We start from the raw sequence: 18842 nt of genomic DNA on the forward strand, positions 1-18842 counted from the left end.
TGGGCAGTAACCAGAATGGCTGGTTACAAATGTAATAATGTCTGAAGTGGGAGATCTTTTTCTGCAGTCCTTTAACTGAAACCCATATCCCACTTTAAATACAACACTCAACCGCCTAAAGATCCATAAAAGACACCAGCATTGGGAACAAAATTCAGTTGGCACCTGACATATAACAGTTAAAAAAACCCAAACAAGCAAAAACACACACACACACAAACAACACCAAAAAAAACCACAAAAAAAAAAACCCTAAACAACTTCACTCAGCTACTTTGCTGGCACAGGCCATCTCCTTCCTCTGTCCTTCTCCAGAAGAACAGTTTCTGACCTGGAGGAGGTGGGTACAGCTGTGGCCACAGCCCCAGCTAATGCAGAGCCAGTTTCAATCAAGTTCTCCAATTTTCACCTCCATTTCTGCTGAGTAGCATCTACAAATTTCTCAGGAGTGACTCCAGAACACAGTGACCTGACTCCACCCCAGGGCGAGCTTACCCCACTGACCATGCTTGGCCCAACACTCCCCTGGAAGCAGAAATCACATTAAACCTACGCTAATCAGAGCAATTAAATTTCTCACTGATCTATCATCACTCAGATATACTAAATTTTTTTTTTTAAATCCTGGCTCAACGTTTGCATCACGAAACACGATGAGAGAACTGGCAAGCCTTGGGTCGTTGTTCTGCACAACGAACCATAGGGTCATAAAACACTGGATATTTTACTTCCAAATGAAAGCAGCTCCACGAAGATTTCTCAAACAATTTCATTCTAGCTTTGAGCTAGAAGTTGCATAACTGCAGGTTAGTGGAGACCTGGTCCGATAAGCAGTGCTGAAAAAGTGAGCCCTCCTGCAGCTCAGCCTTCAAAGTAAACTGATGTTCACCGTTACACAGGGACCGACTTTGGCTCAGTAATGCCACACATTTATATTTATTTATATATAAATATTTATATATTATTTTATATATGTATTTATATTACCACAAAATAATATCTGTATTACCCATCCATTTCTGAAAATCGGAATACTTCATTTTGTAGCTTCTCAAGTGTTATTTTAAACACAGTCTTTTATCAACAGCTTTAAGTTCCTTTCCACATGTCTTTTAATTTTTCCAGTGTGCAAAAAGGACGCATTTCAAACCTTTTCTATTTTTCTGTGGCTGGCTCTTTAGCCCACCAAAGCCCAACACTACTGACAAGCATACTCTTGAGACCTTTGTCAATTTTCTGAAGAATTTACATACATACGTGTGTGCATGTAAATACACATGCACAGCGTACCTCCATGCCTACCAACGTTTTTGGGAGGGAAGAAATCCCGTCTCCTCCTGGGAGTCTATTTTCCTGACTGGCTTTTCAAACAGCACAATTTTTTTTCTAAATTCACTCTACTTCACAGAGAAAATAAAAACGCTGGCAGATGGCTAGCCAAGGCTATTACAGGCTCTCATTACTTCCCACACCCACCTGTCCCTCCAGATTAGGAAATATGACTGAAGAGTTGGTTTTCCTCGCATGCTTTCCCGTGGCGGCGTTGCCAGTGAACAGATGACGCCTCGCCGGTATCTGCGGCGCCTCCCCGAGCGCTCTGCTGCCACTCGGCACGGTGGCTGAGGGCTCCTTCTCAGGGAAGGAAAATGTAAGTGATAAAGAAGTATGCCAGCCCAGAGCAAAACGCCGTCTGACAGAGAGCGCAGTATTTCACTGCGCAACTAAAACACGGTTGTGACAGAACGTGAAGAAAAATCAGCCTTATGTCAAAAACTAAGACACGTGCCAGAGCCATCGGTATCACGCTGCTACAGCCAGCTGGAGGCTCCACCTTCTCCGATTTATGCTGCGCAGTATTCATTTACAAAACGGACACATAGGTAGTTGTGACCGGATTCTCAGGAATTTCTCTTAAACCAGGCGTTTGCTTCCTCATTTCCAGTTCTTTCCTCCTCCCTCAATGCCTCGCAGGGCATGGAAGCTCAGCAGCACACACGTTTCCAGCACGCGGGGGAAAGCCCTCAGGCTTGATCGGAATGGTCACGATACTCCAAGCTCTCACAACTCATAATTTTGTCTCCCCATCTGATCAGCAAACCGCTCCGCACTCGGCTCTGAGGGTACAGACTGCGCCTGGGTCGGCTAATCGGTGTTAATGTAGAGTGCGTGGGTCTACCCAAAGGCAAACGGCAGCTGACCTGAGTTACCTTGTGCTTGTCATCAATACATGAGATGGATTGCAAATCATGTCATATTGGCTAGGGCTGTGCTCCCAGACAGTTACTGCAGGTGCTGGCACCTTCTAACATGTCTTTTCATCTCAGAGCTTAGGGACTTGCTTCATTTTGTTTTGTGGTTTGTTTGTTTTTTTTCCCTTTATTTGCACAGATGTATACATAAAACCTAATTTAGTCCTTCTTTCGCAAAGTGCCCCAAATGCTATTCGTTAATTTCAGCACACACAGCAGGGCTGTAAGTCCTGTGAACGTTACAACTGCTTCAACTTCAATCTGGCTGCACAGAAAACACAAACGCTGTTAAGTACAAACATAATTCTGCAGAGGTCCTAAAGATGAATCTGGAGGAATATTGTGGACATGAGTGATATAGGGAGTTTTTAACGCCCGCGGTGGGTGAACACCTATTGCTCTTGTTAGGAGGATGCACAGACCTCCCGGGCAGGACGGGGTTTCTGCACTGCTCGGGGAGAGGCAGAGCAGCTCCTGAGCCACCGAGGCCGCGGGTGACGGTGGCGTGGGCTGATGCCTGAGCACAGGGATGAGCGAGGCCAATCCCGGAGGGAGCCCTCCACCCAGCCCAGGGCAGAGGTGGGGAAACAACTCATCTTTCCGGCTGCTAGACAGTGCCGTCCTTGGAAGCTTTTAATAACTCAGAGTGTGAAAAACTAATAAATCCTCTTTCCTACCCAAACTTAATTGCTCTGTCCAGGGATGCTGAACTTCCCTTTCCTGGCTCTTCGAGGGGCAGCCCCTCTCCAGCAGCTGGAATTTAATCCAGAGTCAGGATTAAAAGGGGTGATTAACCCCTGGCATGCCCAGTTTGCCTTCTTGCTCCTACCTTGCTCCGTAATTTAGTGTTTTATTGGTAGGCAAGAGCTGCCAAACTGCCCTCAGGTTCTTTCTCCTCCTTACATTTATCTTTTTTTCATTTAGGTAGCTCATTTTAAACCCAAAGTTACCATGATGAATGAGTGGGTCCCTACATTTTCTAAATGAACATTTTCACTATGTAATTCCAGCAGCCCTGAAGTGATCCTGAGGACTGTTGTGATACAGGAACAGTCTCACTTGGGGGACTGGCAAAGGCAGCGGTCAGCAAAACCAGTGCTCTAGAGGACTCAGATGTGTATGCTCAGATGCGTCATGGATACTTGAAATAATTTCAAGTATTTGTTATGTCTTTCTTTACATTGCAACACTTTTCCTGCCATTGAGCTCATATACATGAAGGATTAACAAACTCAAATTTTGCCCCAAACTCAGATTTTTGCTTTAAAGAACCATCTGCAATCCAAAGAAATGCAAGAATGTATTTAAGTGCAACTTATTTCACAGGAATTAATCTATTTTTCACTCTTCACTGCTTTCCCAGTTCTGGTGTGCATCTGCATGTCACGGTAAAAGCCAGGTAAGCAGAGAAGCAGGTGAGAGCAGCAGGGGTGCAGGTTCCAGTGCAGGCATTCAGCACATATTGAATATTCATAAACTCCCTGTGGAGTTTGGCTACCCACTCTGGTTGCAATTATCTGTTAATAATTTTTATTCTCATCACTGACATCCCTTTGGTAACTGTCCCAGCCACAGTATGACAGCAGAGTTATCGTGTAAATACCTACTCCCATTCAACCTATGGACCAGTCACTGATGATTTTGTTTTCATTTTTATTGATTAAAGACCTAAGAACTAATCCCTGCAGGACATAACAGGAATAAATCCACTTGGTGACGTTTCCTTGCTTCTGGTTATGCTTTCTGACCTTTTTTTCAGCTAGATTTTAGTGTGCTTTTTAAGGTCTGAGCTCAGCCGGTCTGTGAGGGTGCTTGTGAACGCAGCAGCTTTGGCACCAGGGGCAGGAGGTCGCCAGCCACATGCGGCTGCTTTGGCCACATTTGTGTTCTTCAGCAAGAGTGTGTAAAGAGGAAATGCCAACTGGGTAACGAGGTGAATGTGAGGTACATACAGTTTCAGAATTAGGAGGATTTCTTTTATATTTTTCCCCTCTTTTCTTCTTTCTTTCCTTCTTTTTTTTTCTTCCCACCCTCCCACAACATCAATTCTACGGCTAAAGTTTTCAAAATGAGTGGAAAATGCAAAAGTTGGCATAATCAGACTAGATGGGACTTCCACTTGTTGACAGGGATATTTTCAACATGAAGATTAGGTACATGCATAAGCACTTTCAGAGCTAGCTCCCAAACACCAGACGGAAAGATAATTTAAGTCAATGTAGAAAGCTGCATTCCAAATCACTGATACATCTTTAATTCATTAATTTATTCATTTAATTCATACCTTTCATTTGCATTTTTTATCTCAGCTGTGATCTCTCTGGGCTTTATCATGTTCAGCGATGATGAATCACAGGCAGTGAAGGACATGGCTTAGATTTCACTTGCCGTATGCCGTTCACAGGGCAAGCGGTAAGACAGAAGAAATGCAGTTTTGCTTATAAACTGAGCAGACTCATTTGGGAAGAGTAAAGTGACAAATAAATATGCCGTTTCCCAGTGCTCCACTCCGAGAGTGACTTTTCAGAACACAATCATACTTTGAATTGAAAGCAAGAACTATCTCTGCCAAGTAATACATATTAAACAATGGGATTTTAATTATAGCTCATTAGTTTTTGTTTACTATGTCTAGCCAGCTCAGAAAGTGCTTAGGAGACAACAGCCTGGCCTGACTCATCAGAGCTGTTGGATGGATTGCCATTAATTTCAATGGACTTGAAAGGCACATGTTTTAAAAATTTAAGATGTGCTTTTTGATTCCTTCGGTATCAAAAAGATTTCTTGCTTGCATGCTTTTGTAGACCCAAAAGTGTTGAGAACAATCATAACGGAGCCACTGCTAGCTGAGTTTGGTGACAGGTACTGCAAAAGCAATTAAAACCTTGAAGTCTTGAGCAGCTGAGAGATAGGTCTGAATTCCTTTCATGTTCAGGTCACTAAAGCAAATATGAAGCTGGTGCGATAAAAATGGATGGCTTCTAAGTAAGAACCTGACGTAGAGTTAGTAGAGTTTGACAGGGAGTGTCAAATGATTTCTGTAGAGCTTAAAACACTCCCTTCGGATTATTTATGAGGAAAAGTATCATAAGAATATGGAAGTGCCTTTTCAAAGTTAGCCAGTGAAATAAGCTTTAATATTTTAAGCTCATCTGTGCAATAACTACCAATTAACTTCTAGTCTGGAATTTCTAACACAGAAGAGGAGGCCAACACTAGCTCAGCAAAAGATAAAAAGAATTGAAGAAAATGCTTTTGATAATAGTAGTGACCTTTGAAGCTCTAAGGACACTCAGAAAGATAACACCAGCTTCTAGAAATGGTTTGAAATCAAAGAAATTGCTGTCACACAAAACTGAAAATTGGTGCTACCATTTTTCTGCCTTACCCAACCCAGTCATTTAGAGCTGCTTTGGCTGCAAAGGGAGCATCACTCCATAAAATCCTAAAGTAATATTCACAGTCTCCCACTGGGGGTGGGGGGGTGGGGGGGTGGGGAAGTGAAATATTACCATGGCAACAGATAAAGCTGGAATCTAGAAGACAGACCACTTTTACACAGGATGCACCTAATTCTGGGTCATCCTCAACTGTGAAAGGCCAGCGACTGAAGGTGGCTGAAACTGGCAGTTTTTTCCTCTTTCACAGCCTTGCTCCAGCTGAGCAGCCCTGGGCTCTGTCCAGCAGCTCCTTCCACCTCCCTGTACCATTTCTCATAGTTAGTTTTCTTTTGCCAGTATGCGAGTTTTTTCTTTTCCCGTGCCTTAGCTCATTAGCTGGGGAAAAGTTAGAAGGTGATGGTGTATCTCATGATAGCAGATTGCAATAAAAGTGCATGCAAGACAGAGTGGTAACTTTGGTTACAAAAATAATTTGATGGAACGGTGAAATTCTACTGTTTGTTCTTTATTCAGGGCTGCACTGTTTCTGTGTAAATTAGTATATACTGAAATGGAGGCATTAAACATTCAAAGGCATTTGATGTGCCCCTTCAAGAGGTTTTGTTCTTTTCCAGTAGTCTTGTATGATGCCAGTGCTGATCTTGTTTCAGGAGTAAATCTGCTGCCTGTAGACCAGAATCTCACTCCGTATCTCAAGCTACGACAGTCTGAATCTGCAAGACAGTGAGTCCTACCAATACATTCAGAGAATTCCAGAAAACCATAAACCAATTCTAAATTATACAAAACAAATCTGTAAGAGGACTCAAGAGCCAGTTCAGTCCATCTCTTATTTCACATGAGGGGAACTTAAAGAAACTAGGCAGCTACAATTTCAAGAAAGGGGTCAAAAAAGCCAAGACTGAATTTGCACATAGGAAAAACAGAGGAGCAGTTGTTTATGGAAGAAGCTACCTATTCTCGCGATTGAAGAAAATGCTTTCCAAAATAACAACACCCAAGGAAGGTGTCAAATACATGCTCTAAATCTGAGCTCCCTCAGAATTTGATCAAGACTTGAGCTTTGACAAATTAAATCCATCTTTAGCAACGCAAGCTGCCTATACAAAGAAGTACAGCTTTAACTTTTGTGTGTACCCGATAAAACAGTCAATGTCTGGCTTGGAAGGAACTTGATTCTTTTCCTCTTCTTCCCTCACTTAGCAATGCTAAGTGATTCCTTCACTCAGAACAGTGAAAGATTATCTTACAGTTTCCATAATACACTTAGCTCTCAGGCCTCTTGAATCAGTGTCTTAAAGGATGTAAGCAAATAGGAAGGAATTTAAAAAAAAAAAAAAATTACAAAAGCCCAGGCTATTAAAGGACTTCTTAAAGAAATCAAAGCTTCTGTGAGCATCTCTCTGCTTCAGAACTTTTAATTCGGTCTCTGTTTAAAATATATACAGAACAGGTAGTTTTCAACATTAATAGCATGGAACCACTAAATATTAGCCATCTACTTCTATTCTGGTCTCCTCGAGAGGACATAGTTTAAAGCTAGACCATCTTTTCTAAATGGACATGCCGCTGTATATTTGTTTCTAATCTGCAAGATTGGCATCTAGGAACAGCGAAATATCCAGAGAAGAGCCAAAGTACTGGTTTTAAATAGTTGGAGCCTTCAGCTTTTTCCATACCAAGGTCACGTGTATCCTCCCCTCCAAATGTAGGAAGTCGGAAATTAATAGAGGCCAGTATCAATCAGATGAACAGAGTTCACCTTGTTTTGAAAGACATTATCAGATGTAGGCCTTCGGAGCAAGCTCTGCTTGAAGCACAAATCCTTAATTCTGAGATGTTTTAATGGGCTCTGCATCCTCTCCGTGTGACTGAAGAAATCTCAGAAGAAACCACCAGGTTCAATACTTTGCTTTAGAATAAGGAGTTGCACTTTGATTTTGCTTTTCCTTATTAAGCATATCCTATGTGGCTGAGCTATACTAATGATCAGGTGGGTTTAATCCCTGATTTACCTAATAACTTAGCAGAAAAGGTCTGCTTAAGTTTAATCACTGTTTGCGTTCCCTTAGGTGAATTTTTTTAGTCCTGGATTTTTTATTGGGCTCTAAATTACACGGCCCACAACAACAACCTCTCTTTTCCCTTCAAAATCTTATAGACCTTATTGAAGGTCTCCTCAGTACCAAATAACTTTCCCCCACACTAATGAGAACTGGAGGTAGCCTGACACTGAAAAAGTTCAAAGTCAAAGAATCAAAAATCTCACAGCGGATGCTGCAGACAACATTTCTCCTCACTGTTGGATTTTTAGCCCGTGATTGAGTTGTGTCCCTGCAAATTGTGTAATTCCGTGTGCTCACCTTTTGAAGAGGGGAGTGCACAGTGTACGTGTGCCCAATGCAGTTGTGGCTGTGATGTCCCAAGTCAGTATTAAGGCATCCACAGAAAGAGTAGTTTTGCATGGCTTTGGTGTCATAAGCAGCATGATAGAACACAGATAAAATAATATGAAGATGAAAAAGCAAAGGTCTGTGGGAAAGCTATCATGATCTCTCACTGAGGGATTTGACAGTCAAATTTGGAGTCACAAATGCCATTACTTCCTCTGGGCTTTTATTTTTGTAATTGTTTTCAGCTTCAAGAGTAAGATTTTAATTTATCCATTTCACTATTATTAAATGTACCTAGTTTTGATAGTAACGATAAAAGCAGATTGTTTGTTACTTTTGGTTCATTGTCTTGATAGGGAAAATGGGAGCAGGTTTTGAACGAAGGCTTTGACTTAGAAAAACAAATGACTACACTGTGATCAGATCTAGACACCGTTATGTAGTGCCTCCCAACACCTACAGTAACTTGCGTATTCCAGTATGTTTATACTCTGGCTGTAAAACAGTATCATATCATAGCAGTGACAGGCAGCCATACTAAAGCTGTTACAGGCAGTTCTTTATGTGCAATTTGAAAATAACAATAGAAATTGGACTTTTGACTGATTTCCCTCAAAAAAATTTTGATTGCTTGGAAATATAACAGTATTCAGCTTTGTAACTATGAATTCATAGAACTGTTCAAACCCAGATTTTTTAGTCTTTAGAGGGGAACCAGAAAAGAAAATACTATATTTTTCAAGGTAAACTCATTAGAGTTAGTATTAAGGATTTTGACATCTAACCTTTTTTGCGGTAGTGATGCCATAGTGATATATATCAATGTTCCAGTTTGTTCCACTTACTGATTTTGTCCTTCGTCTGTAAGCTATGTAAACTGCACCATCTTAGAGACTGTTTTTTATACATGGATACAGGAAAGAGATTTATAGATATTTCTATCTTTGGCCTTTAATCATCTGTCCTAGTAAAGCAATGACCAGGCATTTCTATGAACAAACATATACCTTGCATTTAAAAATAAACCAAATTATATTAGCTGCCTTCAGGGATTAATAATTACTCCTCTTAATAGCTAAATACGCCAGGTGGACATTTTCCATGCTGAGAATAGAGACTGTTAGCTAGCACGGGTAATGTTCTAAGCCAAACTCAGTAGCCTGGTAAATACTGATGCTTTAATGAAGTGTACTTTCTGCTTTTCTAACGGCTAATACAGAAATGCTGATGTTCAAAAGGAAAATCTGTCATCAAACAGCTGAACATTGTACCGTATACCTACTATTCTGCATAGAAGTGCTGATCGCTGTTGTCTTCCAAGATCACTTCTTGCCCGAGCGTGCTGGATCCATGCTTAAACAGGGTGTAGATCTCCCCGGTGCTCCTGAGCCGTCGTCTGTTCTTGTTTCAGTCGCAGCAGGGCTGGACACAGGTGTCCTTGTTTCCTTTGTTTCTTTCTTGAATCGCTTGCTATAGCTGTTTAGATCTGTTTGTGCTGTCAGAGGTAGGGTATGAGAAATGAAGCTCAACAGGTGGTAGGATTGCTACTGGCAGCCAATTTATTATCATTAGCTACTAGAAGGAAAACGGTGTTCAAATAACATTTTCAGAAACACAGCAACTGATGGGGCTCTAATATCTGTACTTGGCATGATTCTTAATTTAAACAAAGCCTCACAGTAACTATTTATCAAATTCTTTTCCTGCAAAAAAAATTTCTCTTTATACATTCAGAGGATACAACATGTAGCTCAAAGTTTGCAAAAATTATACTAATTTGGTATCTATTTAGAGGAAAACAGGAGCGAGGGGTTCCATGACGAGGAATGCAACGATTCCTACTGAGTAACATCAGACTGAGAATAAAAACATGTAATAAACACAACTCTATTTAGCACATTGGTGACAAGATCAGCCTGGTAGGAATTTTATTGATGTTAAAAAAAGACACTGGACCCTGGGAAATATATTATATCACTGGTTGAGCCCTAGACCCCAAAAAGCATATTTCACCAGTCTTCTAGGGCAGATTTTTAGCTGAATCATGGTAAGAATTGTTAGACAGAATTTTGCATTTATTTTCCTTTCTTTAAACCAAGTATTTGCAAATAAGCAAATACTTCACATTCAACAAAGATAATATGAGGCTCCTATTTGCCCACATTGAACCCCCAGCAGCAAAACCGACATTGCAATGACCTCAGAGGTCTTTCCGAAGTGCGGAGGGAATATATGCCAAGTATACACGTAGCAGTGGCATTCTTTGGAAAATAAAGACGATTTCATTCTCAGGTGTGTTGTGTTCCCTCGAGTCCTTTGGGGAAGTGCAGAGATGTCTCCCTCCACCTATCCCAAAGGCAGGGGCAGCCAGCAAGGCTCCGTGTCCCTCCAGCAGCACTGCAGGGTGTCGGGGTCTGCAGCGGTTCTGCAGGCAAATTAGTTGACTTCAAAGACTTAGTCGTGTACCTTTAAGACAGCCACAAATTGTCAGGAGGTGAATATATAAAATAAAATAGCATATAAAATAAATAAATATATAAAATATATAACATAAAATAATATATAAAATAAAATAACAGGAGGTGAAGAACCGGAACTTAGAACCGCAGCATACGGCCACCTACAGCAACAGCAAACAGCAAGCAAGAAGAACACAGAAAACCTATCAGGGTCTGACACACGTACTGTCTAAGATATATAAGTAATTTGCATAAACAATAAAGGCCATTTTGTCATTTTGTCCGAACACAGCCACGCAGACATCGTGTTTTTCAGTCCGCTTTGAGCTGCGTCACTACATTTGGTGACCCTGATGTGCCGATGTGATCCCAATAAAGGGTACCAAAAAGAGACCCTGAGTCTGTGCCGACGTGACCCCGGTGAGGGGTGTCAGAAGCGATCCTGAGACTGACAGCGGGTTGCTGGGGAGCTGAGCCTGGGGGAGCGGAGTAGCGCAGCGAGCAGCTGCAGGATCCCGGGAGAACTGGCACCGGTAAGGTGAGCCACCAGGGACAGCATGGGGACTAAGTTATCTAAAGAAGATGCCATGGTGCTATCAATGTGGAAATTAGTATTAGAGAAGCGTGGAATTACTTTAGATGGGCTCTGGTGAAAAAGTATGTTATTGTGGGCCAAAACACATGGAGTAGAAGCATCGGCCATGATTGCTCTTAGTGTATCAACCTGGGACAATTTAGGATCAACACTGTCAAAAGCCCTGGAGAAAGGGGACACAAGAGGCGTTGGGGCTTTTGCCTACATGGGGACTGCTTAGACATGTTGCAGGGGGCTTCAAAAATCATCAAGGTGCGAGTGGGGGCTTGCAAAGTCAGCAAAATGTGAATGAGGGTGTGTCATTCAAACCTCCCTGTATCCCCCTCCAGGACACAGACAAGAGGATGAAGGGGTGGGGGAGGGGGAGAGTCCGTGCCCCTTACCAGACGCCACTCCCCAATGCCCCGAATCCCCTAAATCTGTCCAGCGGCATCGACCTATACTCGGTACCGCAGGACAACGACAAGCAGGAACCTCGGCGGACCGACCCCAGCCCCCATGACTGCCCCGACATTTGTGCCAGCCCACACTCCTGCCTCCCGCGGCTGCTCCGCCCCCTCTGCTCCGCCCCCTCTGCTCCGCCACTCCCCCCGCCCCCTCTGCTCCGCCCCCTCTGCTCCGCCCCCTCTGCTCCGCCACTCCCCCCGCCCCCTCTGCTCAGCCCCTCCTCCCGCTCCTTCTGCTCCGCCCCCTCAGCTCCGCCCCTCCCGCCCGCTCCCTCTGCTCCGCCCCCTCTGCTCCGCCCCCTCTGCTCCGCCACTCCCCCCGCCCCCTCTGCTCCGCCCCCTCTGCTCCGCCCCTCCCCCCGCCCCCTCTGCTCCGCCCTCCCCCCGCCCCTCTGCTCCGCCCCCTCTGCTCCGCCCGTGCCCGCGCAGGCTGGAGATGCCGAGCGCCCGGAGCGGTGCCCCGCTGCGCCAGGCGATGAGGCAGGTGCAGGTGGTAAAACCCGGGTTCCAGTGGTACGGTAATGCCGCGCGACCCGCGGCGATTTTGGCAGGCTGTAGGGACGGGGCGCTGGGAGAGGGAAACTGGGATTTAGTGGAACAGGTAGGCGGAGCGCTTGATCTTCCCACTCCCACCGCTGCGCCGCACGCATACCCTGTTGTAATAGGCGGCTGCCGCTGGTGCTCACGTTCACACACCATTCGCTCGGGGAGCAGTGCAGGGCTTGCAAAAAGCCTCTCTCCCAGTACGGGGCGGATCCGCCTCCTGCGTGCAGTTGTCGCCTTGCTCGCCGGGGGCGCTTCGGCTCCTTTTGACAGCTCTCAGCTGGCGCGGGTCACGCTCCGGCCCGTGCAACTAGCGGTCTTCCCCGCCACCTGGCGGACAGCTGCGGAACAGCAAGGGCTGCCGAATATAAACCTTCCGCCATACGATCCCTGGGTTGGTAACGGGCCTGCTCTGTCGATGGGTCTCGGGTCAGGCCCAGTGCCCCACCACAGTATTAGATCAAGTAAAAAATATAGGCGTGCAAGCAATACTGAAAACTGCACGATTAGCGGAGCCAAAACAGCGTGATACAACAAATAAGCAAGGTCCAAAAGAACCATTTTTGCCATCTGTGGAAAAATTGCAACATGCTATTGCCTCTCGAGTGTTTGACCCTCACCTGCGTGACATGCTAGTAAAGCAGTTAGCCAAAGGTAATGCTAATGCTGATTGTAAAAAAATAATAGAAGGATTGCCAGGTGAACCCAATTTAGAAACTATGCTACCAGCCTGCGCCAAGGTAGGTACCTCGGAACACAAACTAGCAGTCATGGCTGCTATGCAAATGAAATGTTATTCTTGTGGTAAGTCAGGACGCTGTAAACAGGACTTCTCCAAAAAAACAACATGCGCCACAACCTAAACTGTCCTCGGCGATAATTCCCTGTTTCCGCTGTGGAAAGAAAGGGCATTTTGCAAAACGGTGTCATTCTCATTACAATAAAGAATTTCACCTACGACGCCAGGGAAACACTCAAGAGAGCGCAAGGAGGCGGGCGATGACACAAGTACCTCAGGTTGTCATACCAACTAGCCAGCCTAATGTGACCAATTATCAGGGAGGACCCAGGGATCAGCAGGGATGGATGGATGCACCAGTGAATCAGTAACTCTGACCAACCATGGAGTGTGTAAGGTCCCTTTGAACGCTCAGGGGCCAGTAGGTAAGGGCCTCAGTGCCTTACTCATAGGTCGATCTATTACTACTTTGCAAAGCATCCAAGTCCATGTTGGTGTTATTGATGCAGACTTTACAGGTCAGGTATGTGCCCTAGTTTCTACACTTGTGCCTCCTGTTACAATTCCAAAAAATACACGCCTTGCTCAACTTGTGCTTTTTGTGAGTTGTGTTCCCTGAACAGAGCCCAGGTGGCGGGTGATGAAGGATTCGGCTCCACAGGAATACCTCAAGTGTGCTGGACACAAGAATTATCTTCACAACGACCCAACCTGACCTGCACTCTGGCATTACCGGGAGGCACTCCTGCACAGGTGAAGTTGAGCGGTCTCCTGGATAGCGGAGCAGACGTAACTGTCACACCGAGCAAGGACTGGCCACCTCAATGGGCTTTGGTAAATAACGCAGTGGGAGTTGTAGGTCTGGGGGGCATGACTACTAGCTACTTGTCTGTAAAACCTATACAGATCAAAACACAAGAAGGACAGACTGCCTCCGTCCGCCCATACGTTGCCACCCCACCATTCACTTTGTGGGGTCGAGATTGTTTAGGACAGTGGGGAGTTTGTATCACCACAGATTTTTAACTGGGGCCACTGTACTGCAGGGAGTAAAACAGCCTACCCTTGGCCTCACTTGAGCGACAAACCAGTATGGGCAGGTCAGAGCCCGCTGCCCCAGGAAAAGCTGCGTGCCCTGCATGAGTTAGTTAAGGAACAGTTAGACATGGGCCACACTGAAGAATCACATAGCCCGTGGAACACCCCTGTATTTGTGATAAAAAAGAAGTGTGTTAAATGACGAATGTTGCATGACCTGCGTAAAGTCAACGCAGTGATGGACCCTACGGGGGGCCTTACAGCCAGGATTGCCATCTGCCACCATGATACCAATGGACTGGGACATTTTAGTTCTTGATCTGAAAGATTTATTTTTTTACCATTCCTTTAGATCCAAAAGACAAAGCGAAGTTTGCTTTTACAGTACCAAATAGAAATAGCTCCGAGTCCACAAAAGGTACCACTGGACCGTGCTGCCTCAGGGCATGAGAAACTGGCCAACCATTTGTCAGTGGTTTGTAGCCCCAGCCCTGAGCTCTGTGAGAGACAAATACAAGGATGTTTACTGGTATCATTACATGGATGACGTTTTGCTAGCAGCACCATCAAAAGAACTGCTGAACATAGTTGAAAAGGATGCCAGAGTTTAGCAGAGTTTGGATTGGTTGTAGCTCCTGAAAATGTTCAGAGACAAGAGCCTTGGAAATAGCTGGGCATGAATGTGCTGAAGAGAACTGTGTCTCCACAACCTATCAAATTGAAACTGGACATAAAGACTTTGCATGATGTCCATAAACTTGCAGGAACGCTGATTTGGCTACGGCCTTATTTAGGCCTTACTAATGAACAAATGCAACCTCTTTTGCAGCTTTTAAAAGGAGGCACAGCTCTTTTAGCCCCAAGGTATTTAACACCTGCGGCCTTCACACTTGTGAAAGAAATTGAGCAGTTGATCTCTTCACGACATGTGTGCCGTGTAGATACCATGCTTCCTTTAAGTGGTTTTATTTTAATGGACCGCTCTTCCCCTTATGCTATGTTGGCCCAGTGGAACCAGGCTTGGGAAGATCCACTGCATGTGTGTGAATGGTTGTTTTTGCCCTTGCAGCCTAAGAAAACTGCTATTGAATGGTATGAACTTGTTGCCGATTTGATCATGAAAATCCGAAAAAGATGTTTAGAGTTGACTGGAGTTGATCTAGCAACTGTGATTATCCCTGTACAACAATTCTGTGCTGAATGGGCGCTATTAAACTCTACTGTCCTTCAAGTGGCTCTTGCCAGTTTTCAAGGGCAAGTTCAGTACCATCATCCACCTCATCCACTTTTGAAAATGACTGTAAATCTAACTTTGCAGCCACGGCAACTAAGTCAGAGATGACCAGTCAAAGGTGACACAGTATTTACAGACGGGTCAGGAAAAACGGGAAAAGCCGCAGTCGCTTGGAAAAAAAATGGGCAATGGCATTCCCAAACTGTGTATCAAGAAGGATCCCCGCAAGTCATAGAGTTATGGGCTGCGGCCTTGGCATTTCAATACTTTCCAGGCCCTCTTAATCTTGTTACTGATTCGGCATATGTGGCAGCTCCCCTCCCCAGGTTAGACAGGGCTGTCCTTGGCCATGTCAACAATCCCAAGCTTTTTGCAATTTTGACTTCAGTTTGGGAAGAGATTCGGAAATGCCATTCTCCGTATTACGTTATGCATGTTAACAGCCATACTTCCCTACCCGGTTTTATAACTGAAGGCAACGCTAGAGTTGATGCTCTAGTTTCTGTGGCTCTGTCGGTGCCTGTTCCTGATGTCCACCAGCAAGCCGTGTTAGCCCACCAATTCTATCATCAGAACTGGTGATCCTTGTATCATCCATTTGGCCCAAAGGGTCTCTCTCAGGCTGCTGCACGCAGTATTATTGCAGCCTTCCAGACTGTCAAAATGTTACTTCTGTGCCCAGTTATGGAGTTAATCCTAGAGGCCTTCAAGCTTCGCAACTTTGGTGAACAGATGTAACTCATTACAAGTTTGGCAGACAAAAATATATCTATGTTACAACAGATACATATTCTACTGCAATGATTGCTACTGCCCGCACAGGTGAGACCAGTCGTGACGTCATTTGGCACTGGCAACGTGCTTTTTCTGTGCTCGGTGTCCCTCTTGAAATCAAAACGGTCTGTGGACCTGCCTATAGTTCTAGGCCCGTCAGTTTCTTTCCCAGTGGGGGATCTCCCACAAATTTGGTATTCCCCATTCCCCTACAGGCCAAGCCATCCTTGAATGTGTGAATGGTACTCTTAAGCGCCAGCTTGAAAAAAAAAAGGGGGGAATGAAGGGAAGGACCTCGGAGGCACGATTAAGAGAAAGCATGTTATGTTTTGACCTTTCTGAAAATATCTGCCGACCATTGTGCGGCACTTTGTGTCAATTGGTGACAAGCAGCAAAAGCACGAAGGCATCTTAGTACGCATGAAAGACCCTTGTACCAGGCATTGGTCGGGACCGCATGAATTGTTAACTTGGGGGAGAGGTTATGCTCGTGTTTCTACAGATGAAGGTCCACGATGGATACCTGCTCGCTGTGTGCGGCCTGAGCTTAGTGTGCCGGATTGTGGGAGCACTGCTGCCACCAATCAACCCAACAACTAACATGTGGTCTCCTTACTGAACCAGTCCTTGTTTGGTGTGCCCTTCCTTGAAACTGACTTGCAGACATTGTTGCAAAAAAGTGAATGTACAGTTTCGACAAAGAATGTGGGGAATGAAGAATCTTACTGAAAGCCTTGATATCTGGGATAATTGATTACCTCTGTATAATGTTAATCCACAAGAAGTTGATATTGTTGGCACTTTGAATGTTGATAGTTGTTTTTATGTAGATGCTAGCGTAGCAGGAGGCTATGATGGGACCATGACACGCATAAATCAACATTTGAACATGTTGATGAGCATAATGCACTTAAAGGCAATATAACTTTGGATGAAGCATGTAATGATGTAGTTGATTTATGGAGCTGATGGGAACATATTGCAGAGGTTCTTCTCTTATCCGGAGCAACAGCAGGGAAAGCATTAAAGAGTTAAATCACCTTGTTTGTTAGGCAGTTAAGAATGTGAGTCAAATTTGCCACTATTGCATACAAAACAGAACAACTATTGGCTTTTTGTTGTTGGCTCAAGGACATGGCTGTGAGGATTCTGATGGTATGTGCTGCACAGATTTTAGGTGCCCCATTGCAGCAATATGTTATCAAAATCTGAGAAAATGTCAGCCTTTTTGGCATCAATTCACTCAACTGGCAATATTGTTTGTTTGCTATTGCCTGGGTTACCATCATGTTTGCAAGGGCCCTGCAGCACATGGCAAACCTGATACTAGCTGTTCAAAAAGAAAAAGGGGAAATTGTCGGGGTCTGCAGCGGGTCTGCAGACAAGTCAGTTGACTTCAAAGACTTAGTCGTGCACCTTTAAGACAGGCACAAATTGTCAGGTATGTCAACTGGAGGTGAAGAACTTAGAACCGCAGCATACGGCCACCTACAGCAACAGCAAACAGCAAGCAAGAAGAAGAACACAGAAAACCTATCAGGGTCTGACACACGTACTGTCTAAGATATATAAGTAATTTGCATAAATGATAAAGGCCATTTTGTCATTTTGTCCAAACACAGCCACGCAGACATAGTGTTTTTCAGTCCGCCTTGAGCTGCGTCACCACAAACAAAAGACATTGGACCCTGGGAAATATTTTATCACTGGTTGAGCCCTAGACCCCAAAAAGCATATTTCACCAGTCTTCTAGGGCAGATTTTTAGCTGAATCACGGTAAGAATTGTTAGACAGAATTTTGCATTTATTTTCCTTTCTTTAAACCGAGTATTTGCAAATAAGCAAATACTTCACATTCAACAAAGATAATATGAGGCTCATATTTGTCCACATTGAACCCCCAGCAGCAAAAACGACATTGCAATGACCTCAGAGGTCTTTCCGAAGTGCGGAGGGAATATATGCCAAGCGTACACGTAGGAGTGGCATTCTTTGGAAAATAAAGACAATTTCATTCTCAGGCGTGTTGTGTTCCCTCGAGTCCTTTGGGGAAGTGCAGAGATGTCTCCCTCCACCTATCCCAAAGGCAGGGGCAGCCAGCAAGGCTCCGTGTCCCTCCAGCAGCACTGCAGGGGATTAAGCTGCATCCTCTGAGGAGACAGCCCAGAGCCTGCGGGGATGCTGCGGGAGAAAGCAGCCCCATCCGCAGCCCTTACAAGCCTCCCAACAAACACCGTTTCCTGGACAAAACCCATCGTCGTGGCCAGGGTGGTTTCCTACCAGGTGAGTGGAATTCTTGGTGCCAGTAGTGTTTGGTGGCGGGGTGTGAAGCAGGGGCCAAAGCTTTCTCAGAGACGGCAGCTTTGCGCGCGCGTGCCCGGAGGGTGACAAGGCTCGCTCTGCAGTGCACTGAAGGGAGGTGTCGGTGCCGGTTCTGGTACCGCATTCTGTTCTCCGTTGGCTCTAAAGGAAGATCCTGCGGCACTTCCAGGCTGCCCATGCAGGGAGCAGCTCCAGCTGCTTGTGCTTCAGCTTGGGGTGTTACCCTTCACACCTGAAGACAAGACTTGTAGTCACATCACTGTTAATTTTGCTGAAACATGGAGTGGAACCATAGGATGAGTAATGACTTGACAAATGTTTCTCCAGCTGAAAAAGGTAGACTAGAAGGCTGGCAGCTTTCAATACCCGGTGTCGTGTCTGTACAAGCGCGTGGCTGTGTTATATGTGCCGGTTCTTAGATGTGCTATTTTATCCACACTGATCTACTGTGATTGCAGACATTCAGAATAGCTGGCTGTGGCCAGGTTTACCCTAGTGATGTCACCAAAGCTACCAAGACAGGATATATGCTCCTTTTTTTTCTTACTGGCTTTTTCAGGGTTCAGATGGGCTCCCCCTCCTTTTTCCAGGCTGGATCTGTCCCAGTATTTGAAAATTTGACTACTGAATGACTTCAGTTCCTGTTCTT

At 44.8% G+C, this 18842-nt stretch overlaps 1 long non-coding RNA gene across 1 annotated transcript; it reads left to right on the forward strand.

Annotated features, from left to right (window-relative positions):
* Positions 1-11937: 11937 nt before the first annotated feature.
* LOC308070000 lies at positions 11938-18674 on the forward strand. Its single transcript, XR_013930587.1, has 2 exons — positions 11938-13773; positions 13844-18674. It is a non-coding gene; the product is annotated as an uncharacterized lncRNA (long non-coding RNA).
* Positions 18675-18842: the final 168 nt, after the last annotated feature.

This window comes from Falco punctatus (assembly GCF_963210335.1).
Source record: "Falco punctatus genome assembly, chromosome: 9".
NCBI classification, from domain to species: domain Eukaryota; kingdom Metazoa; phylum Chordata; class Aves; order Falconiformes; family Falconidae; genus Falco; species Falco punctatus.